This window comes from Xyrauchen texanus, chromosome 20, assembly GCF_025860055.1.
Source record: "Xyrauchen texanus isolate HMW12.3.18 chromosome 20, RBS_HiC_50CHRs, whole genome shotgun sequence".
Lineage (NCBI taxonomy): Eukaryota > Metazoa > Chordata > Actinopteri > Cypriniformes > Catostomidae > Xyrauchen > Xyrauchen texanus.
The window spans coordinates 35,375,074-35,402,826 of record NC_068295.1 but is presented as its reverse complement, the minus strand read 5'-3'; the positions used below and the strand labels follow the sequence as shown (position 1 = coordinate 35,402,826).

The following is a 27,753-nucleotide window of genomic DNA, read 5'->3' as shown; positions in this document are numbered from 1 at the left end:
GACAAATCTGTGATGTTCATTATCGTTGATGAGCATGCAAGGATTCAAGATATATATCATCAATGGTGGTTCACGTTACCATGTTTATGTTTTTATAGTTGCAGTGTATACATTTTGGATACCAGCAGCACCAAACAGAATTGCAACAATATCCCTGGATTATTGGATGTCACAACTAGGAGGATTGCCTGCTAGTATCCAGTGAAGGGCTTGGTGTAAAGGCTTTGTGTCACATATTTTAAATATATATATATATATATATATATATATATATATATATATATATATATATACAATACATTTATGGCTCAGGGAATCCAAAATGAGGGATGTCCCAATACTATCAAAAACTATTCTGTGACTCTTATGTTGAAATCACCTTCACTACATTTCCCAAGTTGCACTGTTATCATCCTCACCTGTCTTCCTTCATCATTGTGTTCAGCTGTTTTGTGTTACACATAGTGTAACTTTATTTATAGCATAGAACAATCTTTATCCTTTTGTTCACGATGCTTAGTGTTTTTGTATTATTCTGATAGTTGATGCTAATCTCTTTGGTTATAAACACTGTGGAATCTCTAAAGTTTGTAGTTTTTGACCTTTATCATTAAAGTACTGCCTTTGAGTTCAACCAGCATCTCTCTCCTTGTTTATGAGTGACAGATTTTTTTGTTTTTTGAGAACTAGTACGAGAACCGATACTTCCTTTTTGTACTTTCAGATAAAGAGTCTGATACCTTTTTTTTGTCTGAAATTCCACATCAATAGTTGTATAATTTTATCATCAAAATGGTGTTAAAATGAAGGAATTTTTTAAAAATGTTATCAAATGACAATCTTTCAGCATAATATTGTATAATTTTTTTTTATCAAAGGAGGTACTTTTAAACATATTCCCACACAGCACAAAACAAAATGCAACATTGGAGCTATACTGTATTTTGTTAAAGTGCTGAATAACAGGTAATCACAGATGTGAGATATTGCTTAAATATAATACAATTACTATTGATTTATTATTAGTAGTAATAGTATTACAGGGAATATTACACAACTTTACTGTAGTGATCTATTTCTGTTGGACTTTTTTCCATGGACCATTTAAATTGAGCTTTTATTTTGAAGTGTTTCTTGTTTCTATGACGGTAGCTTCTCTGTCTGGAAAAGCCAGTTGCTAGATTACTCAAAGTGATTATTAAACAACAAAAAGGCTGCTATTTAAATAAATAAATGTAGTCTGTATGTGCCTCGTGCTACAAAGTGAAATAGCTCTGCTCGCTGTCATCTGCTACAAACAGAGCGTAATGCTCTTGATGGTGTTTTCCGTGTATGAGCCAAGGAGCTCTAGAAGGTATGAGCACGTTGTCTTTATGTCAGAACAACACCGGCTCCACTATTTCACTTTGAAGCGCATAGCACAAGCAAACTATACAGTATGTTTATCTAATTAAATCACAGCTTTTGTCTCACTCAGGACAAAACATGATTTTAATTTGTTGCGCTGAATGATTACATACTGATATTTGTACAGCAGATGTTTTTTGGCATCGGAGCATTTTAACGAGCACTAGTACAAGTACATGAGTGCGGTATCAGGCCCCATACCGATACCAGTATCGGCATCGAAAACATCCCTATCCAAAATGCAATGTGAAGTTTAAACTTTACCCTTAAATATAAACAGATATATCACCTTATTTATTTTAACTGATTACTTGTGTAGCAATTAGTTTATAAAATATTACCAGTATGGGTCAGTTATGTAGTGGGAGATGCATATGCTAGTCAAGCTACTGAAGAATAACCGCAATATGTTTAGAAATACATTATTTTGAATACATATTACTAATATTTGAGATCACCCAACCCCTCCCTTAAACCTAACCACTTATAAACAATAAAAAACATGAACCAGACAAGTACATTTAGTAAAAATTGTTGCATTGCCGTTTTATAAAGATATATTTGAACACCTAACTCTACCACTACACCTAAATCTAACCAAATCTTAACAATATAAAAGACATTACAAGCAGATACAAGTCAAATTGATTCCAAAAAATACAAGAAAGCACCTTCAATGCATTTCAAATGGCTCTGAAGTGCTGCATTTAATGTCTTCCGAAGTCGCACAAGAGCTTATTCAGAGGAACAAAGTTAAACTGAAGGTTATAATTGCTGAAAATCTATTCTCTGAGAAGGTAGTCACATCTCTTTCAAAAATATACAACCAATAATTTGCATGTTGCTGTCATGTCAGTCACATGACCCTCGTGAGCCAATGGTATTAATCATTATGCTTAACTGGAAAAATGTATTTAGTGCCATACATGGTCCACACGCAAATAGTAAGGTGACATGTGGTTTTGGCCCATCATCAGGGCTGGACTGGGAAGATAGATCAGCTCGGGATTTTACATGTCAGCAGGCCCATTATGTTGTCCATTATGCATAACGCGGTGGCTCATTTTAGCTTATCGCGGCCCATTCGGCACATTTCGCGGCCAACCCACCGGCCCGCTCCGTTCTCCCGATGGGCCCCAAAGTGCATTGGCCCACCAGGGAAATGCCCGGTATGCCAGATTACCAGTCCAGCCCTGCCCATCGGTGATCTCAGTCTATTTTTAAAAACTGGGTTTTTGGTACCAGTGTAAAGGGATCAATGGAAAGGAGGAGGCGAGAACCGGCTTTTCAATATAAATAATATTTTAATGATAAACTTAAAAGACAACATAAACACACACATGACGGACATGTCCGCTAACGCTGTCTCTCTCCCGCACGACACCCTGCAGTCGACCTTTATACCTCGGAGGCTTGATTAGCCTAATACGGGACCGGGTGCGTAGGACCACGACCCGGTCCCGACTCCGCCCTGCCACATAGACCGAGTGCTATATCAGTGCTATATATTATTGTAGTTTCCATGCTCTTATAAGTTGTAGCAGTAACCTTGCTGTCGTTTTCAATTACGTATCCTGAGGTGTCCTGGTTTTATTTGATAAATTGTCTGAATTTGTCCAATTTCGTACAAAATCCTCCTCTAGATCACCTGCATATTTCTTCTGAAGTATACAGTCAATTTAGGGATATCTTGGTCATGTTGTTCCTTTAATCTTTGTATTTTCCATTTTTGTGCTCCACTATTGTACTTTCTTTCTGACATTTTGCTGCTATGCCGTCTAGCAATAACAGTGATGTAAATTAAATTATTGACATGATTTGACCAGCAGCTGATTGGTCAGATTTGACCCAAGTCACTTGCTTATTATTTTATTTTTTTTATGTTTCTTATGGGCCAATGAGTGTCTTTTTTTAATTTTCTCTGAAGTAAATTTAAAATAAAAAAAATAGTCTGGCCAATCCGGGGCCCCTGCACACGTGGGGGCCCTAGGCTGCAGCCTACGCAAGCCTGTGTGTTAATCCGCGCCTGGGTATTTGACATCACTGATGCCGAAGCTGTCGTAATGCTTCTTAAGGCAACAATTTTTAAATGTTTTCAAATGTGAGTTGGGATCTGAATGTTACTGCATTTGGGGATGCTGATCACTAAATAAAGACTTTTAGCTTTTCTTATATAAAGATAACACATGACATCGGAAGACCTGGAAAATAGTGCACAAATAGAAGATTATAGGGGTATTTACACTTGGACACTTCATGCATGTTTACTGATCGGATTGCTATCCGATTGAATAAGCACATTCCATTTACACTCTGCCATATAAATGTGTCTCCGCCAAATCCAATCTTTAATTCCTTCACTATTTGGGGCTTGTCGTAAGATGCGTCATGTGCAACAGCTGTGCTAAGTATTGAGTTTCGGTTTCGTCAGTGATCTACATTAAATAAATGGAGAAAAATGTTCAGTCTCTCATACAACGTCAATACATTTGTACATTTTTTATTACTTACTGTGCGACATGAACCCTATACAAATACTCTGTAACAGCTGATATATTTAGCATTTTTCCCTATGATGACATAGCGCAATTTACATATGCGGCTTGAACAGCCAGATGTATTCACACTTGACAGAGTTTTGGTGGTTTCATCATGAGAGTGTGTTTCATAAGTAGGAGAAAATATTCCATTGTCTTCCTTTATAGACATATCCCTCTTCTATCCTGTTAATAGGAGAGGATGAATGGTGGATGGAATAGTTTCTAATGTAATATTTTTAACTGTGTGGATGATGAACGGTGCTCGGCAGAATCAATTTGCCCATTGGTCTGTCGGATAACTCTCCTCTAGACAGAGCCGCCAGCCTCTTGTCTTCTACTCCAACCCAGTTTTTCTTATTTCTCCTCTTCTCTCCTCCCACTCCCACCCTTCCCTCCATTTGGATGGATGGAGAGCACAATAGGTACTTCTGTATCACGAACATTGAGTTGTGGCTCCAACAAGCCTGTCATTTTTGTCATTCCAGTCATATCCCTAAAAGTAGAGAGGCAGAGAATGAAAAGCCTTACAGTAGTATTTGTTCTCTTAATTGCTCAAACAGAGCTCTGGAATGGAAGAATCAATCTTCTTTATTGTTATGGTAGGGGAAATTAAAGGCTATGGAGTTGGCAGTATTTTATGGTGCTTTTGTCAGTGCTGTAGCTGTGCTTTATTGCTAATCAATGGCAAGTAGACCAATCCTAGCCCAGGGAAAGTGGCCTGCAATGTCAGCCCAATGTTCCAAAGGTGTTCTCATAGTAATGACCTTCTTTCCATGAACGTTATAGGGATTTGTAAAATGTGATGCATATTCAAAATCGATTAGTCTGTGAGCCATTGGTTTTAAGAAAGCCCTGCATAATTACGCAGGTTTAGAGTCACATCTACCAAATGCCAGTTAGATACGTTTCATAAGAAATGTACTCATAGGATTATTCTAGCTTTTAAAAAGAGCCGGAGTGGGCGAAACAGAATAGAAAAGAATTCAGGACTTTAAAAAAAGAAAAACATTTGTTGTTTGACAGTAGCTGTCTTGAAATGTATTGTTGAAGGCAATGCATTTGGTACAAAAACACCGCTTTTGTGATGAGGCAGGCAAGGAATAAGGATCTAAACGCAGCTTTATTAAACTGAAAAACAAACAAGTAAACTCGGAGCAAAAGGTAAAGAAAAACACAGGGAACCTGGCGCAGCGCATAGACAAAAACATTCATACATGCAAGAACTGACACAGGAAACAGGGAAACCAAGGGCTTAAATACACACACACACACATACAGACACCTGGGGAAACAATCAGGGAATAAGAAAATCTGGGGGAACCAATCAAGGAATAAAACTACAAAGGACTACAAAACTAACAGGAAACAGGAACTAATCAAGAATTTCAACATAAAAGTACAAAAACAAAAGACAACAGGGAATATGACCTGATGCTTTAACCTTGTGAGTCCCGAGTATGACTGCGGTGTGCATTTTCCATTTCCCTTTTTGATTTGTAACTAGTAGCACCTAAAAAAATTATATATATTTATACACTGATATATATATATATATATATATATATATATATATATGGAGCAAATAGTTTTCCTAAAAATGTATGGCAACATATGTAAACAGCGGGACTAAGTTGTGAAATTTGTAATTATACCCAGATATAGATAGTCAGATTTTTTTTTTTTTTATCAGATTGTTTATTATGTTTCCAGTAGTGTTGTTTATTCATGTTTTTGAGATGTTAATTCTGATTCAAAGTAATGGCCAGCATCATTCAACCATGTTAAAATAAAAATGTTCATTATTAAATTCTGAATCTATGTACTGATTGTCCCATGTCTGCCAAACATGTTGAGTGGTCAAAAAAAATCATCTGCAGCCTGAAACTGAACTTTTATGCTCCCTTGCTCCATTGCTCCCTATTTAGTGAATGACTTAACCTCCTGTGTGCTGTCTGTCTGCACTGGTCTCAGAACAGTTCAAAATGTTCCTTATTTTCATCCTACTCCCAAGCCTAGTGTCTTCATAACTGAGACCAGTCGGTTAAAATTAATTTAAATGATGCATTGTGTAGCAAAGCCAAAACACAACATTGCGGCGACGCACAAGGTTAAATAGAAAGAATTAGTAGATGCAAGAGAGTTTTTAAGCCAGAAACATACTTTACACAAAAATGCGTACATGTGAGTGCAAATGCGAGCTCTTGTCCAACGCATTGTCAACATGTGATCTGGTTGCTGTGGCGATAACAAACCTCAGTACTCAAGGGGGCGATATAGTTACCTTCCAAAGTCTGTGCCATTAAACTTACTATGTTATTGTGTTGTTGTTCAGTTAAATTGCTATAAATAAATTGCCTTAATCTTTTAACTTACTTGCTCAGCAGCGTTCTCTTAAAAATCTTGCTTTGTCATGGCGATAGTTGACTTGAAACAGAAAACTCACCATAGAGATGGACAGTTCACACACATACAGCACCCCTTGCGGCAACCTTGAGATAACCTTGCGTTGTGTTAAGAATTGCGGTCTGAGAAATTTTGGAACGCTGCAACACACAAAATCAAGCTTATATAGCTAGAAGCACCTGCGCCATTGTACTTGCATGAGGTATATTTTGGCCTTTTACTGTGCTGACAGTTCTTTAAGACTGTTAGCATGCTAATAGCACATCGCAGTGCTGTGCAGCAACAACTGAGATGATTATAGACCTCCTTGAGATAAATAAGTCAACCTCACTAATCACCTAGTCAACCATCCTGACCCATCTCTAGAACACAAGAGGTGCATTCCAAAACACACAATTTTGCATTACACCATTCTGTAATTTAAGTAGTGCAAGTAGCATGTTCACACTGAAAATGCTATGAAAAGTGTACTTCAAGAACCCAGATCATTTACTCCTTTAACCTGAAATAACAGAATGTGGAAAGTTGGACACTTCATGAACTCGCCGCTTGTGGTTCACCCTACGTAGTGTAAGGGGCAGAGTTACCTGGCCAAAACATAAACATAACAAACATAATCTTGCAAATGTGCTGAATAAATTTTTATGTTTTTAGATATAACTGTTGGACTGAGGTTTGCTAATGTGGTAAAGCTAGCAGTAACACATAATGTTCATTTGAAACATCACTTCCGTCAGCTGAAAAATGGCAAATGCTTTGGTGCACAGTGTATAATGCGTCATTTGGGACACAACTTGTGACCAGAACTGAGTGCCCATGAGTAAAGATGGCACCTAGCATATTGAAATAATCTAGTTGACCTCACCAATCACCTGGTCGGTTGTTGGATGACTTATTGACTATTTGACCATCCAAACCCATCCCTAAACCACAATGACCCTTCAGTTTCCATACATTGAATTCTTCATCACCCTCTTTGACTTAATTTCTCCATCCTCCCTTTCTTAAAACATTCTTCTGACCCTGCCTCTTTTCTGTCTCCTTGCTTCTACTCCTCCTCCTCTCTGTCTGGCTCCAGAGCTAAAGTGTCCTCAGATTCTATTTCTCTCAGAAGCTTCAGTACAGAATTAAGCCAATCTGTCTTCGTATAACTGCCTGTGTGCGGCCTAGATTGATCTGGCTCCCTGCCACTCCAGGTGGGCACAAATCATTGGCTGGTCATGAAACCCCGGTCGCCCCTGTTTTGATAGACAGTGCTGTGCTCGTCTGTCTTGCACTCTTTTCTTGTCTCTGCTTTCTCGGAATAACAGTCTCGGCATGTTATCTGTAAATAACACACTTTCCATTAAAAGGCTGGAAGGTAGATTTTCTCCTTCCTGAGTTGTTAAATGGAGCAGGTATCTGTAGTCAACAGATACACAAGAGAACGTGGTCAGGACCATTGGCTGGTTGTAGAGCTGCTCATGTACATTGCGAGCAAGACAAGTGATAACTGATTTCAATGCAATACCAGTTGATGGTGACTAGGGGTGTAATGGTTTCACAGTACAGTATACATGTTTTTTTTTATACATCATCTCATTAACGATAGGGAGCATGTCTTTCAACCAGCATGTTTACATACTATGTTACTGTGGTATGGTTTTGATACTGTGAAAATGTCATACCGTTAGACCCTTAATCATTGCTCGAATTGAATCAAGTCTTATGGGTGTCCCCACTATAACACTTTTTTTTGGGGGTGGTGTGTGTGTGTGTGGGGGGGGGTTAGTCTCACAATATATTTATTTGATCATAATATGCATTACTATATACACTATTTATTAAAAACAGGCTTACTGTACATAAAACAACAGGCTTTTGTGATAATAAAGAATGTTTTTTTTCCCAATGTTATTTATCAAAGAGAGATAAGCTACTATTCTTCTTTTGAATGGCTTACTCCAAGTGGTACTGAATTTAGAGGTTGACAAATCAGCAGACCCAAAAGGGGAACTATGGCAAATATACCAGGGGACTACATATAAGGCACTTGAAGATCCGTAAAAGCATGTGACTTCAAAATACATTGAAATGTCGATTATGTAAATTATCAGATAGCTTCCAGATTAACTGGATTGTATAACTGTAAGATTCAGCAGTGGCACAGGAATAATTATTTCATAATGTCTCAGAAAGCAGTGATAAAGGAGCAGTCAGTAACTTCAAAAGGACCTGTTTAAGGACCTGTTTTATTACTTAAACAGTAGCAAAAGGATGGCAAAATACTATCAGGCTGTAATTATACTATAGAGGAGATTAGTTATGAATCCTGGTTTGGGAGCTTTATTCAAAGAGTACAGGACAACTGGGAAAACAGGATACAGTCTTTAGAATAGTTCATAAGTTTAACATTGGCATGTCCACAGGAGATTCTCAAAAGCCAACTCAGTATTCATCTATAACAGCCATCAAGGTAATTTCAGGAACCAGTGGATGAAGACATAAACCAAAACTCATGACAGGTAGGTATTCACTGGCTAGTATCATCAACATCTCCTTGGATTAGAACAGAACTCAGGACAGGTAAGTATCAAATTTCCTCAGAAGCAGGATAACGAAGATCTCAAATGAGGAATGAAACTCAAACAGAAATGCATACTCAGGCTAGGTATAAACTCTGTCTCTTTGCCCACAACTAAAATGCAGAACTGAACATAACATGTTTCTCAATGCAGGAAGGAATAAACGTAGTAGTTCCAGGAAAATCGAGAAATAACAGTCAGAAATCTAACAAGGATAGTCTCTTTTTCAATATAAAAAGCACTCATAGAAAACATTTATCTGAAGTCCAATCTGAGACACAAATAACATCCAGGAAAACATAAGACGAAGAGTCCTTCCATGAGTGCTCAGAGAGTAAGTATTACAACATTCAAGGCCAGACAAAGACTGATTGTCACTGCAGTGTTTTTAAAGAACGCCAAATGCTCCACTAACGAGCATCTGGTGTTGCTCTTTAATGCTCTGGGAAGTGCATGCAGGCAAACGTGGTAGATGAGAAAGCCTAAATGTTTCCAATTTATGCAAGGAATGCAAAAGTCCCGACATGGAGTGGATAGATATAGTAGAAAGATATATAGAGAGTGAAAATTACCCCTCAAAAAAGTCAGTAAGAAGCTTTCTCTTCCCTACTTCTAGTGCAGGTTTATTATTCTCCATTTTTTAGCTAAAGTTAGCTTCACCGGAGCAGCGACAAGCAAGCAGTCATGTCAACGATGTCATGTGCTTAGCGGTCTTTAGATGTGGGCTCAAAATGCCCTGAAGGTCTTGTAACGTGACCCAGCATCTCAAAAACTGAAAAAGCAGCCAGATGTGTTGCAAAGATCAACAGTGTCTGAATAAATTACGGCAAAACCTAACTTTAAACCCATTGGTTGGGAGTAATGTTGTTCCAGTACCAATTATTTTGTTGTCCTACTTGGGTAGGACAATCCTTAGTGAGCACAGCATGAGCAGACCTTCTAAGACACTCGAAATCCAAAACCTTTCAAGGTCAGGCCTTTCTAGGAAGTAATAGCATTGCACTAAAATCTGGGTATTATTCAGAACCACTTGCCTATAATTTTATAAAGCAAGTGAAAATTTCAGTCCTCTGCATATATGTAAATGTTCATGTTGGAGTTGTCTGCAATGTTTTACAATTGGACAAATTGGCCTTTTTCTATAATGTGAACGAAAAGAGGACATTTTGCAGTAAAACCAGTATAAATGGAAGGGTTTATCATGTGCATCAATTAATTGTTTGATCAATACACTCAAGGAACGGAAGCAAGCTGTCTTTAAGATCCCCTACTGATCTTTTCAGTTCACCATGTGCTCGGGTTCCTCCACAAATTTATGTTAGATGCCTCAAACCATGTCTAATGTCATGGTCCAATGGAACCAAGACACAGGGTGTGATAGCAGAAGTAATTTGAGCTATGACACTGTGGGTTAACGTGTTTGTTGGTTGCATTTGGGTTGTACCTTTGGCTCGACCTTTGGAGTATACTGCTCCAAGGTCATGTACAGGTGTAATCTGCTGATTTTTTCCACATTTCCACATTTCCACAGAGTCTGTAAGATGGAGGTGAGGATACTACACTCTTATCAGAAATGAAAGGATTATCAAATTATCCCAAATATTTCCAACCTGGTCTCATAAAATCACATTACTATACTGTACCTACATTTTTGAAAAATGATTTTTACATGGCTCATTGTATATATCACAACAGTTTTCTGGTGAAATGAACACTAGAGGTGCTAAAATAACTACTTTTATTCCCTCACACAAATCAAGAGTAAAACGGCAGCTTCATAAACACATATTTTTTGACATTTTATGACATCAGAACACTTTTACGATAGCGCATGTCTTCCTAAGGGATACTTACATTTATGCATTTGGCAGATGCTTTTATCCAAAGTGACTTACAGAGCCCTTATTACAGGGACAATCCCCCCGAGCAACCTGTAGTTAAGTGCCTTGCTCAAGGACACAATGGTGGTGGCTGTGGGGATCGAACCGACAACATTCTGCTAAACAGTTTAGTGCTTTATCCCACTACGCCACCACCACACCACATACTTTAAGGGATATTTGTTTAAGTGTAATTAAATTGCATGGAAGATTAAACTTATAAAGCGTTGCACTTGCGATTCTTAGGACAGGAGTTCTTAAGAGCATGCAAATCTACTCATGAGATTACTGGCCGGGCCAATGGGGCAAAAACCATCCACAATGAAAACACCTTGGAAGTGCCACAATACGTTTAAGGAACTACGTAATATAATTTTGAAAAATACTTCCACAGTCACGTTTCACTTTGGAAAAAATCTTCCGCCAATTGAATGAATTCTGGTGTTTCATTGTTGCATGATTTTATTTTTGAAGGAATCTTTAAAATAAGCAAATTATTCTGACTCACTTATGTGCACAGACTTGTAGTTTTGTTTGTCTCTCCTGCATTTTGCATCACAAATACCATACTGCTTCTAACAATGCAACCAAAGAAGTTGTTGAAAAATGTTACAGAGCAGTTCTACCTGGTTTAAATTACTTGCGGTGGATTGTAGTAGTGTGTCGCAGATTCTAGAATTCGGCCTCTTACCGCTCCATAATCGGGCCTACTGATAATTGCATTCTGTCAGTATCACTGACTGACGAAAAACACTGAAAGTCCAGGCACGTCAAGATGCGCTTGGCAAATTGACACCTGCTGTGATGAAACATGACAAAGGGGGAATTTACTCATTTGTTATCCTCCTGGAAGGCAGACAAAACAATGAGGGAGATTATGGAAATCAGCACGACAGCACACGTCACCCTCGACCTGCCCTGACGGCAGCTCCGTGCTCGATACATGCTTATCTTCAACGTTGTCATTGCTATTCTTAATGTAATCAGTATATAAAGTCAAAATGGAAATAGACCAGTTACCCCGACATAAAGCTTGCTTGGTAATACAGAATGAATAAATCTGGCTCTATTGATGTGTCTAATAAAGGAAGAGGCATTTACATAAAGTGCTGAAATACTCATGTTGTGATTGTGACATTAAAGGAATATTTCAGTCAAGAGATTTTAATCGTTAAGAGGAATGAAATCAGAAACTGAATCATTGAATTCCTACAGTTCCCATTCCTATTTCCCAACCTGTATGCTGTTTTTGTCAACAGGAAAATGCAAGTTATTTGTTATTATTTGTGATCTGCACAACAAAATTACATTTCACTTCTAAACTTGTTTTCTTTGCTACTGTTTAATGTAGGTTAATTCTCTAAAATGTGTGCTGTACTAGATTACATTATGTAGGGTGAATGTGAACCAATCAAGTTTGATCAATAACTTTGTTATAAATTGTTAATAATTTGTAGTTCCCAGCATGCATTGCATGGGACTTGGTGTGTTAGTTTATGCAGGATGAGGACGGGTACACAAACAACATGCTGTATGTTGCTTTACTCAAGTAGCAAATAATACTTAACATTTAGTATACTAAAGTATGCAATTGCTAGCTAAAAGTTAGCTAACTAGCAAAATGTTTTTAACATAAATCAGTAATGTCACACAAAAATATTATGTTAAATTGAAGAAATGTGTTCTTCAGTTTAACATAATTTGTAACTTCGACAGCACTAGTAAAAATACTATAAATAATTTTACTGTTGTGTTCCAATGAAAAAAGAGGACCACAGGAGTTTGGTACAAAATGAGGTTTGAAGCCATGCAAAATGCATGTTTGGCCTCTACATACTTGTCCACCTCTCTCTGATATGATTTGATGTATTTTTGGCCTGCATTTGGATCATGTCATTTGTCTCCAAATGTGGTTGACAGAATACCTTTATTAAAGAATGTCATGCTTTAACAACAAGCAATCACTCAAACACCACTTAAAGAGCGAAGCAGAACCTAAGCTTTTGTCGTTTAGCAGCAATCAGTGCAAGCTTTGCCCCCACTGTGCTCATGTCAAGAATACCACCAGATGCAATTTCCTGGAAGAGCTATGGCTGAGTGATATTGAGCCTTAATGAACGACACACTCTCTCTCTCTCTCTCTCTCTCTCTCTCTCTCTCTCTCTCTCTCTCTCTGTGTGTGTCTCTCTCTGAGTATGTTTGTGTGTAAAATTAAATAGAACACTTCAATACAAAAACAAGCAAATCCCGGGCATTTAAGGTGATTTAGAAATCCCGGTCTGAATTTTTTAGAACTCCCGGTCTGAATTTTTTTAAGTCCCTTTTGGGGTTAAAAACATATTGTCACCCTAAACAAGAAGACATTACAGCTTTTCTTACTTGCATTAAAACTTGTGTACAGTTTTGCTGCTTCAATGATGAACGTTGTACTGATTGACTGAACATGGGGGTAGGCGTTTGCTCTGACATAGCAATCCATGTATATCTTCTCCGTCATAACGAATATTATCCATAACAAGCAAATTAAACATTAAACATGATTGTCACTAGAGGATGAAATGCAACTGTCTCATCCGATGGTGATAATAGATGGTTAGATGGTGAAACATGAGTTGATTACTCCTGTCAGTCATTGACTCTCTATGAGAGTTTGGGCATACCAAGGTGGCCGCCCGAACACTTCCGTTGGCTTCACATTCTGTTGGCAGTTTAACATTGTTACAGCGATCCAGTTCTATATATATATCAGTGGTTATTTCCCTATATTCCCTAAAGCTTTTTCTATATACTGTATACTGTTTTGTATACCCTATACTAGGATCAGAAATTAAGAGGGGCTCGGGGCAATAATGCCCCCGGAATTCAAAATGTGCAGACAAAAAATGCCCTCGTATTTAATGATTTCGTTTTTTTTATTTGTCACATCTCATATAGGCCTAGTTCTTAATATTCTATTATAGTAGTCCTAGCTAAACATATTATGCAGGGCTGCATGATAATGATAATGTTTTGACCATGCTTTACAACCAATGTAAGAGTTACTCTGTAGGGTTCAATTTAGTCTTTAGCCTGGCAAGGATAATTATGCTGGTCTGTTTTTATGTTTTTAGAGGGTTTTTTGGCACTTGCCAGCTGCCTCAGGTTGGGAGACTAGCTGGTAAACCAACTAAACAAGCTAAACACCTCCGTTGCCAGGCTGGAAGACCAGCTAGACCAGCTTAAACCAGCTTATCCAGGATGAAAGATCAGTTAGACTATCTTAACACCACATTGGCCAGGATGGGAGACCTGCTAGACCAGTTTAAACCAGTTAAGAACAGCAAACCACCTTCTGCTGGTATGAGGCTGGTCTATTCAACAGGGATATGTTGATGTTCTGTTTACAATAACATGTTCCATTATAGTAAAATCAAGTCAGAACAAAAATTTAATCAAAGCTACTCACATGGCTTAGAGAACAGACATCTCACACCCATCCTCTCATCTTTTCAGGTTTCTTCTGTAAAGTGCAATTTTTGGGCAGGAAATATTTTTCTGACCACTCATTTTTCCATTTGCGAGTTTATCTCTGTGCCCCTGGGCCTCTGAAAAGGTTGACTCATTTCAGTTAAAATTACAAGCAGATATGATAACAAGAAAAAGTCCCTCTGCACCAAATTGGCATCATCTTAATTAAGGGGTTTCTGGATTTTAAGGGGCAGAACATCAGGGACTGAATGTTAACATGGCTCAATTTGTGTGTCTCTGTCGGTCACCTGTTTTGTCCTCGTCCCCTCTGCCTCACTCTGTCTCTGTCCTTAGTCTCTCATTTGGGTGTCCGGCTCACTTTCAGGCTTCACCTTAATTATGTCTGCTGCATGTCTGTGCTGTATGACTGCTCTGTTTCACTCTTTTTACAAGAATATGTTTACTTTCTTCCTGTTTTCTGTTTTCCTGTTGTACTGTATACCCTCTTTTATACCCTATATCCTGTTTATATGGATGATATACCCACTTCTGTACCCTATACCCTGTTTATATAGATCATATAACCTGTTCTGTACCCTATATACTGTTTTATACTATATACCCTGTTTAAATAAACCTTATAGCCCTATTCTGTTGTACACAATGTGGGTCATCTCCACAGTTCTATACCCTATATATGTTTATATAAACCCTAAACCCTGTTCTATATCCTATATTCTGTAAATATAAACTGTATACTCTGTTCTATACCCTATATCCTGTTTATTTAAACCCTATTGCCTGTTATATACACTATATCCTGTTTATATAAACCATATACTCTGTTCTATATCCTGCTTATTTAAACCCTATACCCTGTTCTATACCCTATATACCCTGTTTATATAAATATTATACCCTGTTCTATACCCTATATCCTATTTATATACAACATATACCCTGCTCTATACCCTATATCCTATTTATATAAACCCTATACCCTGTTCTACACACTATATCCTATTTATATAAACCCTGTACCCTGTTCTATACCCTATATCCTGTTTATATAAACTGTATACTCTGTTCTATACCCTATATCCTGTTTATTTAAACCCTATTGCCTGTTATATACCCTCTATCATGTTTATATAAACCCTATAGCCTATATACCCTGCTTATATAAATATTATACCCTGTTATATACCTTATATCCTATTTATATTAACCCTGTACCCTGTTCTATACCCTATATCCTATTTATATAAACCATATACCCTGTTCTATACCCTATATCCTATTTATATAAACCCTATACCCTGTTTTATACCCTATATCCTATTTATATAAACCCTATACCCTGTTATATACCCTATATCCTGTTTATATAAACCGAATACTCTGTTCTATACCCTATATCCTATTTATATAAACCCTATATTCTATTTATATAAACCCTATACCCTGTTCTATACACTATATCCTATTTATATAAACCCCATACCCTGTTATATACCCTATATCCTGTTTATATAAACCGTATACTCTGTTCTATACCCTATATCCTGTTTATTTAACCCCTATTGCCTGTTATATACCCTATATCCTATTTATATAAACTCTATACCCTGTTCTATACCCTATATCCTATTTATATAAAGCCTATACCCTGTTCTATACCTTATATCCTATTTATATTAACCCTATACCCTGTCTATAACCTATATACTATTTATATAGACCATATACGCTGTTCTATATCCTAAATCCTGTTAATATAAACCAAATACCTTGTTATGTACCCTCTATCCTTTTAATATATACCATATTCCCTGTTCTATACCCTATATCCCCTTTTTATATAAATATTATACCCTCTATACCATATATCCTATTTATATAGACCATATACCTTGTTCTATATCCTAAATTCTGTTAATATAAACTGTATACCTTGTTCTGTACCTTCAATCCTTCTTATATATACCCTTTTCCCTGTTCTATACCATATACCCTGTTTAGATAAACATTATACTCTGTTGTATACTTTATTTCCTGTTTATATAAACCCTATACCCTGTTATATACGCTATATAATGTTTATATAAACTGTATAGCCTGTTCTGTACCTTATATAATTAAAATATAAACCCATACCCTGTTCTATATCCTATATTCTATTTGTATAAACCACATACCCTGTATAAACCCTATATCCCGTTATATAAACCCTAAACTCTGTTCTATGTCCTATATTGTATTAATATGAACCATTAATTCCTGTACTATACCCTATACTCTGTTTATATAAACCTTATATCCTGTTCTATACCATATACTCTGTTTAGATAAACATTATACTCTGTTCTATACATTATTTCCTGTTTATATAAGCCATATACCCTATTCTATACCCTATATAATGTTTATATAAACCGTATAGCCTGCTCTGTACCTTATATAATTAATATATAAACCCATACCCTGTTCTATATCCTATATTCTGTTTGTATAAACCACATACCCTGTATATACCCTATATCCTGTTATATAAACCCTAAACTCTGTTCTATATCCTATATTCTGTTAATATGAACCATTAATTCCTGTTCTATACCCTATACCCTGTTTATATAAACCTTGTACCCTGTTCTATATCAATATACTGTTTATATAAACACTATACACTTTTTTATATCCTATATCTTGTTAATATAAACCATTTACTCTGTTCTGTACTCTGTTCTATACCTTATACCGTGTTTATATAAACCTTATACCTTGTTTATACACTTTATCCTTTTTATGTAATCCCTATACCCTGTTTTATACCCTATATCCTGTTAATATAACCCATGTAACTTGTATTATACCCTATACCCTAAATCCTGTTTATTTATACCTATTACCTTATTTTATATATACAGTTTAATTACAGTAGACCTTATAACCTGTTCTATACCCTATATTATTTTTATTTTAACCATATAGCCTGTTTATTAATACTCAGTACCCTATTCTATAACTTATATAGACAATATAGCCTGTTTATATAAGCTGTATTCTCTGTTCTATATGCTATATAATGTTTATATAATACCTCTAGCCTGGTCTATACAGTATATCATGTTTATATATGTTTATGTACATTTTAATTTTAGCCAAAGGTTCCCGGTGTAGTTGGAGCAGGGTGCTACTGTTGCCGAGCTGAAAGAGGTGTTGGGGCATCTACAGGGCATACTGCCTGATCAGAACACCGGGTCATTTTTTTTGGAAGAGAGCTCTGCAACAAATCCTCACTTCAGGTGACCCCTTCTGCCCTCTCCGTCTTGCTCTCGCTTTTTTATGCATTTGTGTTTGGATAATAAGGTTGCTCTTTGCAAGCAAGAGAATATCTTGTTTAGTGTGGTGGTCAAACACTCTATTACACTCAGTGGACAACTTGTTATTGCAAAGCTAAAAATACCCCCAAAACGGCTCTGAGGAACTATAGTTCTATTGGTGCAAAAGCAACGAATAGTACTAGTCCTGAGGAAAGTACCTAAAACAGACTTAAGTACTGCCAGTGGAAAGGGCCTAATGGTGCCTGTTATAGTTCTGAGATCGTGAGCAATGGAGGAGTCAGGAGACAGCGAAACAGGTTCAAGGTCAGCGTTTATTTTTACTCGTTGCACACTCTTTACATTCTGTTACACTGTTGAATTTTCAGGTACACAAGTACACACCACTCATGTGTTGCTCTCTCTCTCCCCCACTGATGCTCTGGAATGCCTTATCAGGTCTCCCTCTGCCATCTCTATAATGAGAGACAGGTGTTAGCGTAATCACAACCCAGGTGACGAGCCTTAATGCTCTCCCTCTCCCACAGACAGACACATGTCCACGCCCCCCCACGCCACAGTGCCATATTTGGTTTTGAGAGCAAAGGGAAACATTCTCAATGACTCGATTTCTTCGTCACACAAAGATATTGTATGGCTTTACAAGACATAGAATATAGTGATTGTACCACTTTTATGGTGCTTTTAAAAAAAATTTTATTGTGGATATTAATCGTATTTTAAAACACATTAGTTTACTGCTTTAAGGACTATTAATAAAATATTATTCTGCACATTTATGTAATTTACATCATGCTAACATTTATTTTTTCAAGAATTTCAGCTTTTAGTCAGGCTTTTTATTTATTTATTTTTTTCTTTCTCTGGACGGTTACGCCACATGAAATGTTTTACTTTAAACCCCAGGAAAAATATATCGAAATTACTTTGGACTATTAAATGTATTTTGGAAATTTAAAGCATGTTCATCATATAAGATGTGTATAGACAAGTATTTTTTTGTGTGAATTGCATTTTTTATTTATTTCTTTAAATAATAGTATTATTTTAAATAATTTTACGAGTGTCATTCATTTCTTCGGTCCAATTAGAGTTTCTTGATTCTGTTGCAGGTACATCAGGACTCCTCCCACTGAAACTTCCCGTGCCCTGTTTCTTGCTCTCTCATTGGCTGTAGGTCAACGCTGCAGATGTATTCAGTCAAAACATATTTCACACTGCACGATTTGGAGTCGCGGACAGGTCCAAATATTTAACATTCTAGATATCTCGCTGACATCGGCGATGCATCAGCAATTCTCTCAAATCGCGTCTTTGATAGTTCATACATTGTGATCGTTGCTCACAGGAGCGAGCTCCGATTTGCCCACGATTTCAGGCTTTTGTTGGCAATCTCCATAACCAAAAATCGGGCTTAAAATTGTATAGTGTATACTTGGCATAAAAGACTGATGTGGGAAAATGTGTAGACTTTGTATTTATAATTTTATATCCATTCAGAAGTAATAGGTACCAATTATTTCACAAACTATGTCACAGTACATTATGTGTGTGAATGAGTGCAAAACAAGGTTTGTTCAAATTAAAACAAAATAGCAATAATCAAAATATTTTAAAGCATTAAGCCATGACAGACTATGTGTTACATTGATTTTACTACAGGTAATGGGTGGTTTTAACCATGTTATAAACCCCCTTAACTGTGGTAAAATCACTATGTACGCAGCCTTTAATGGCTGATTACTTTAGAAAAGACTACAATGTTCAATAAATAGAAACAATTATGTACAATATATTAATATAGAATTAGATATCACCAGAATAGGTTTATTGGAACCTATCGTATGCCTTCAGAAGATTTGATATGATGCAGAAGTCACATCGACTACTTTTATGTTACTTTTGGGTCTTTTTTATACTTTACAGTGAGGCACTATCAACTGCTGTTGTATTGAAATGACGGACCGCCATATTGATTAAAACGTATTTATGGCAGGGCGGAGGGCAGGGCCGGGTCGTGATCCTACACACCCGGTCCCGTATTAGGCTAATCAAGCCTCCGTGAGGGATAAAGGTCGACTGCAGAGGATCGTGCGGGAGAGAGAGAGATCGTTTACTACGGGACCGGGTGTGTAGGATCACGACCCGGCCCCGCCCTCCGCCCTCCGCCCTGCCACAGTATTTTTTTGTGTTCCACATTATAAGGAAAGTTATATGGGTTTGGAACAACATGAGAGTGAGAACATTATGACAGACGTTTCATTTTCAGGTGAACCTTTTCCTTTAAACCCAGCTTGATGCAGAAGTCACATCGACTACTGCATTTTTTGCACATGTTTGCACGTGCACTTTATATAGGTATATATAGGTAGTTTATATAGGTATTTTATTTCGTTGTGTAGTTTCATGTGGTCCTATGTTGGACCTTTGTTGTTTTTTTATGTAGCACCATGGTCCTGGAGGAACGTTGTCTCGTTTTGCTGTGTACTGTACTAACTGTATATGGTTGAAACGACAATAAAAACCACTTGACTTGACTTGACTTGACTTGACAGCAAGATGGATCCCGTTAGACTCAGGTCTGTTAGTGGACTTCTGTTTGCATGCAAAACATGCAAAAAAAAAAAGAAAAGATAAAGTCCAAATGATTTTGTGAGTGTGTAAATTGCATCAGAATCCTTGTGTTTCCACACTGCTGTTTTCTTGAGTGGCTCGGAAGTGATGACTTCAGCAGCAGGTAGTCACTTCATGCTCTCAGTGGAATTAATACGCTGTATATTCACTCAGTTTGTTTTAATAAGCTCTCATCTTCTTTCCCCTGGCTTCACTGTGCAGTGAATTTACTGGAGCACAGATAATTCTCTCACTAATTAAAAAGAGTTGCCCTGTTTTTGTGTGTGTGTGTGTGTGTGTGTGTGTGTGTGTGTGTGTTTGTTGTTTGTGTTACATATTGAGTGCTTCTAGAGTGTGTAACTGGTTATTTTTGCAGCTCTTAGCTCCTGGGTCTCACATTATATGTTTCTCACAGTCAGCCTGAATCTGTAATCAACTCATCCTTAATTTCACCTGCTTAGAGTTGTCTGGATCTGCTCTAACTTTGCTAGACAGTCAGATATTGTACACATTTAAATCAAGGAGGTCTCTAAAACCTGTATGGAGCTACCATTAGCATTCCATTTCATCTTAATGGCAGTTGCTCAATTGGCACACAACAGCAGATTTAGAGTAGATCATGGCTACCCAGCTCTAAAATCTATCATTATTATTAGCCTATCAGTATGTAACGGGTATATATATGTATATGTATGTATATGTGTATAAATATAATTTTTAATATTTATACACATATACATACATATACATATAAATACCAGTGGGGATTTCTTTAAGACTGCAAGGGAAGCTCAGCTTCCCCTATAATGTCAAAAAAATAATGGTCAAATATGTACTATTGTGTAAACAATTTATTGACTAAAAATGCGTTAGAACACGTTCATCGAAGACGAGTTCGTTCAGAATCAGCTACATTACATATAGCAGGTCGGCTGACTCGATTTACTTCTCATACATTCCCGTAGCGTCAGTGCATTTCCTGTTGAAGCCGAGCATCCATTGACTTCAATGGGGCTGCTCTGAACAGTTTTTTTCAGTGCTCGAAAATAGACGGTCATTGGATAAATGCTGCGATTATGTCCCACCCATGGACGCTCAGTGTCTCTAGGGGTGAATGAGGAGTGGGCTGGCCCGGACTCCGGGCTTCAGCGTGATGATTGGAGGATCTGTCGAAAGACTGCATCTCCTTTTGATTGACAGCGAATCTGTACTATAAGAAGTCACTGAAGCTATTTCGCGCTCAGTCCCATCGTGGATTTCTCAAGTGTAGTCGAAAGACAAACTGCTGCAACCTATTTCTTTATATTTGTTTGGCGAAATTGCTTGTCAATTTGCATAATACATTTCACACAATTATAGACCACATTCCTTGTTTCAGTTTTACCAAGTTTAATATATTTTGTTTTAGAGCGTTCGTCGTTCGTTCGTTCGTTCGTTCATTCATTCATTCATACAGTAGGCTAGGCTAGCGTCGTACGGGTGAAACTGCGCACGATGGCAGACGGTGCTAATATTGTCGACCTGATTTTGGCGAAGCCATTTGAAAGTCTTCTTTACGAGGAAAAAATTTGAATTAAACAGCAGGGCAGATCAACACCTAAGATTGATTTAGTGCAAAAAATAGGGTAAATAAGTTTATAATGTAGGCCGAAAATGAGCTTCCCTCTTTGAAAGACCAGCAGCCGCCACTGATATATACCCGTTTTCTGTTTTTGCACATTCCAAAGAGAGGTGAAGGAGAGCGCGGTGTGTGTGAGTGTTGTAGGCAGAAGATAGTGTCGTGTCGTGTCTGAAAAGCTCGTTCGATAAGGTTACTTCAACGGAAGATTATTGAGGCTTAATTCGGACAAAAGACGACAGCACTAAGTGTTTTTGTGAATCGTGACCCGCGTTTCGCAGTTGTTTAAAGTTTTGGGATAATTTTCCCGTGGATTGCATTAGCTGCTGGAGCTAAGTGACAGTGATATACTGTGAATGCCATGAGAACTGTGAGTGCATATAAAGTACAAGTTTGCTTTATTAGTGACATTTGAAGAGTTTTTGCGGTGTTTTGTACTTCATACGTTTTTCATTGAGAAGCAACAATAAGAATTAACTGCTGTTGCGGTAGATACATCATTTTGAGGAGATTCACGTTTTCAGAATATATATTTTTTATTATTATTTTTCCCTGCTATCCAAACGACATCTTCAGTTTGATTCATCTCCTTGGTGGTGAAGTTCCAGTTTGATTTCATTTTAATATATATTTCATTTTTGGACATTTCTTTGAAGTTGAGTGAACTTTAAAGTTAGCCTCTTCCCCAATGCTATTTCAAGTTTATTTCAACGCACGCTACGTCAAGACAACTAATCACTACTCACCGTTCTGCAGACTGGTATTTTTTCCAAATGATTCATTTTTGATTATTGAACTGATAAATAGTGAACTGTGAGAGTTCAAGTGAACTACAGAAGGTAAAGTGAACAGTGAGTGAACATTTAACGTCTCGGTTACGTACGTAACCTCAGTTCCCTGAGACGAAGGGAACGAGACATTGCGTTACTAACGCATATGGGGAGTGCCTTCATACACGACCTACTTGAAACCTCTCTACAATAACGCCAATATTCTAATATTGGCTATGGTGTTTGAGCCAGCCTGTTTTGGTGCGAAACTGACCGCTCGTTTTGGCACGAACTGACCGCTATAAAACAGGTGCACAGACACCATTTCCTCAGAATTTCTGACTGAGAACAAGGAGCGCATTGCTCGTGCCTCAAGAACTCTTAGTCTTGTGGTTAGCGTTCGCAATGTCTCGTTCCCTTCGTCTCAGGGAACCGAGGCTACGTACGTAACCGAGACGTTCCCTTACGACTTCAGTCCACTTGACATTGAGTTACTAACGCATATGGGGAACAGAATCCCATCACGCCGCACTACACGACATAACCTCCTAGAGAGGAAACATGGTGGCGCAGTCTTATGGGATGGCGACCAACATGTGTATGCCGCAGTGAGTGATCCTCATGATGGCCAGGAGGAGAGCACTCATAATGAATATATGAGCTATAGCCATATAGTATGAATTACTCCTTATGAACCCGGCTGGGAAGGGAGTTTATTTATAATGAAGTGCTTGCGATTTATGGCATTATAACAGCCTGAATGCAGGTGGTTGTGTAAATGATGTGGAGCCCGTACTTAAAAGGGGGCATAAGTATATATATATATATATATATATGTATATGGCCAATGAATAGCAAGGACTTATGAAGGAAGAGATGTTACTTCTAGGTTGTAAAACCTTGTGAACGTGTTTTATGAGGACCATCCTGCTGCAAAACATATGTCTTGTAAGGACACACCATTCAGCCCATGCCCATGAGGAGGCCATGCCTCTATTTGAGTGTGCTTAACACCAATTGGACAAGTCTGAACCTGCGATTCATAAGCCAGGGTAAGAAAGTCTTTGCTTGGAGAAGGACATCCTTTTGCACATCCTCCATAGCATACAAAGATCTGATCAGACAGTCTGCACTGGCAAGTATGCTCAACGTATGTATGTAGCGCCCGCACAGGGCATAACAAATGCAATGATTTTTCCTCATCTGAATTAAATGGAGGAGGGGAGAAGGCCTGAAGATGAACCACCTGCGCTTTGAAGGGTGTGGTCAGGACCTTGGGTAAATAGCCTTTCCTGGGTTTGACAGTGGCTCTTAAAAGACCAGGCCAAACTCCAGACATGAATTGTCGACTGATAATGCATGTAGGTCAACGACCCGTTTTTCTGAGTCCAGAGCCAGCAGTAGTGTGGTCTTAATAGAGAGCATACGCAAATCAACAGAGTCCAAGCATTTAGGACTAAAGTTAAATCCCAAGTCGGGACTGTAGCCTGCCGAGATTGGTTTAATCGTCTTGCTCCTTTAAGGAACTTTATGATTAAATCATACTTGCCTATAGAGGCGCCGGTTTCATGTGCGTGATACGCAGATCTAGTTGCCACATACACTTTGAGCTTTGACGGGGTGAGTCCTGCGTCTAATCGCTCTTGAGGAAATATTACAATTTCATGTATGGGGCAGTTTACCGGGTCCTTGCTGTGTGAGAGACACCAATCAGCGAACACCTTCCATTTTAGTGCATAGAGGTGTCTAGTGGACGGTGCTCTGGCTTGTAAAATGGTGTTTATGACTGAACACGTCAGTTCTGGTGCATTTAGTATGCTCCATTCAGGAGCCACACATGTAGGTTCCACAGCTGGGGCTGGGGATGCCAAATTGTGTGCCTGAGAGAGGAGATCCCTCCTCAGTGGTATTTCCTATGGTGAGCTGTACAGCATCTCCATCATTTCCAGAAACCATGGCTGGTTGGCCATTTCGGTGCAACTAATAGAACGTTTCCTTGTCTTCTCAGACTTTGCATATGGCAGAGTGGATCAGGTATACTGGAGGAAACGGATATTTGTTTTTCACCGGCCATTTGTGTGCCATTGCATCCCTTCCCAGCGGGGCTTGGGACTTCGAAGAACAGAGGGGATAGTGGGCATTCTCCACTAAGGCAAATAGATTGATTTCTGCTTTGCTGAATATTTCCCAAATCCTCAGTATAGTTTGAGGATGAAGTCTCCATTCGCCTGGTATCGCCCCTTAGCGTAACAGTAGACGTGCACAGTAATTCAGGCAGCCTGGGACATATGTCACTCTCAGGGAGAGATGATGCTCGCTCCATAGGAGGGGGTGACGCGTCATTCTCGACAGTGGCAGTGAATGAATTTTCCCTTGGCTGTTTGTATATACCACAACTGTCATGTTGACTGAGCAAACCAGGACATGACAGCTCACTATTTCAGACTGAAAGCCTTTAAGGCTAGAATTACAGCCAATAGCTCTAAGCGGTTGATGTGCCACGCCCTCCTCACACCTGTCCAGGTGCCAAAAGTTGGGTGTCCATTGCACACCGCCCCCCAACCTGTGTTGGAAGCATCCGTGGTCACCTCTTTTCGCCTGACAACTTGGGACTTCGAGTACCAGAGGGGACAGTGAGTATTCTCCAATGAGGCAAATAGATAGATTTCTGCTTTGCCAGATATTTCCCAAATCCTCAATACAGTTTGAGGGTGAAGTCTCCTGAATTCTGCCTTGGCGCTTTATATATGCCACAACTGTCATGTTGTCTGAGCTAACCAGGACATGACAGACGGATGCCGCCGCCACAAATCCCAGTGCTTTCTGAAACAAGTTTCAGTGGAAATGTTCTCCCCAGTTTTAACTGAGATGGACACTGTAAAATGGCTGAAGCAGTAAAACTGTGCTGGCATAAAAAACCTCTGATTGTGGCAGTAACAGCCAATTGTCGAGGTAGTTTAGGATTCATGCCGCTCAGTGTCAGAGGGGCGACAACCGCATCAATGCACTTTGTGAATGTGCGAGGAGCCAAAGACTGTCCGAAGGGCAGGACTATGAATTGATACGCTGTTCCCTCGAACGCGAATCTCAAAAACATCCTGTGATGTCGTACAATGTGGATATGATAGTACGCATCCTTCAGATCTATCAACGCAAACCAATCATGTGGGCGTACATGCGATAAGATCCTTTTCTGAATAATCATTTTGAATAGGCGCTTAGAAATGCGCGATTAAAATGTCTCAGATGCAGGATTGGCGAAGCCCGCCGTCTTTCTTTGGAACAAGAAAATAACGGCTGTAAAACCATTTTGTGCTTGACAATTTGGCACAATCTCGATCGCATTTTTCACGATGAGATGTGTATTTCGCTCGTAACACTGGCGCGTCATCGGATCGAAACCGTGGAAGACAGAACGCCGTTGAAACGGGGTGGCCGGTGTGCAAATAAGGATCGTATATCCTTGTTCGATCGTTTTTGCACCCATTCTGAAATACCCGTTAGGGATCGCCACGCATCCGCATAGTGGGACAGAGGGCAGTTTGGTTTGCTCACTGTATGATATGATGCGACGCTCACTCTAGGGAAGCGGTTAAGCATAATGTGTGTGCTTTGAAGAGGAAAAGGGGCCTTTATTGAGAATGTGTGAGCATCTCATGCATTTGCAACGAATGCTGTATTCTTTTTTGCACTTATTGCATTTTTATTTTTGCATTTATTTGAGTGCAAGACACAGAAACAACATTTTGAATAACAATATCCCTTTCCCGACCAACAAAAGTGGGGAGATGGGGAACAGTGTTTTGTGTCTCTCCAATCGAGCCTTTTTACGAGCTTTGCTGCGCGTACTGATACGCAGGTGCCTGTGAGGCTTTTAGTCGCGCGCTGACTCGAAACAGAGCGAGGGCGAACTGGCTGTGATATACTCCATGTGAGCATAAAGTGTCTCATAGCCTGTGACTGCTGCTGAATCGTGGCATAACGCTCAGCAAACTTATTCATAGAGCAGCCAAAAAGGCCAGCTGGAGACACAAGAGCATCTAAAAGAGTGGCTTTTTCTTTATCACTCATTTCTGCCCTGGAGTGCCGCCATTGTGTGGAGTGCTGATCCAGCTTGTTCTGCTGCTGAGTAAGCTTTTCCGCCAGTCGCGGACGCTTGTCGACAGGGTTTGGAAGGATGTACATGTTACTCGCTGGGCAGAGGTGTGCCGCTACCGCCTCCTCCACAGGGGGTAATTAGGCATATAACCGTTTTCTTTCCCAAAGAAATTATCCACATTAAAGAGGATGGCGTCACTGCGGCAGCGCCATATAAGGTCGTACGCCAGGACTTGAATAGTTTTCATTATGAACTTCGGGAAGAAATGTGCGGATGCTGCCGCTTAACGACGCCCGCACTGCTGGAACCATTCATCAAGGCGAGACGGTTCCTCTGGGGAGACCAGTCAGGGTGAAGCTCTTCGACTGCCCTTGTAAGGACGCGGAGCATCTCCCTGTCAGTGGCGCTGCACGTTCCTCGCCCTCGCTGGGGAGGGGCGGCAGCATTATCCACTGACCATTTGCCTGATGTGGCGAGAGACATGACATCGTCATCATCCCCAGCGTCAGATCCACCAAACGAGACGAGGCTGCAGGCTCATCAGAGGGCCGGAGCTCGTCTCGCACATAGCGTATGGGGATATATGCGCTTTGTGGAGATTGAGGGGCTCGTGGGTCGTGTGCCGGCACGAAATCCACCTCAAGTTCGTCCTGCTCGGCCTCGAGGCCCCGCCGTGCCTCCTCGTGTGAACCCTCAGGAATCACAGAAGAGGCTGGTGGGAGGGCGCGAGAGGCTGAATCGTCCCTCAGAGCGAGGGTGATTCGGTGGCTGAGCGACTTGAGACTCATGTCCTCACAGTGAGGCAGTCTGTCTCCATGAGAGCTGACTCTGCGTGGGCGCGGCCCAGACAGAAAACGCAGCTCTCATGCTTGTCTGACGGCGGGATGTGTCTCTTGCACAAGGAACACTTACGGAACAACATCTTGAAAAAGATGTGAACACGTAAGTGGCTCTTCTAGATAAATAAATATAAATATAGATTTATATTTATATAACTTATATAACTTACATTTATACACACAAGTACAATTTTGCTTTAAAAGGATACTCTACACCTGCCGGCACGCTGTG

The 27,753-nt window shown here is 39.1% G+C and overlaps 1 pseudogene; it reads left to right on the top strand.

Annotated features, from left to right (window-relative positions):
- The window catches only part of LOC127660587 (E3 ubiquitin-protein ligase parkin-like), a 126,114-nt pseudogene that overhangs the window by 6,597 nt on the left and 91,764 nt on the right, over window positions 1-27,753 (top strand).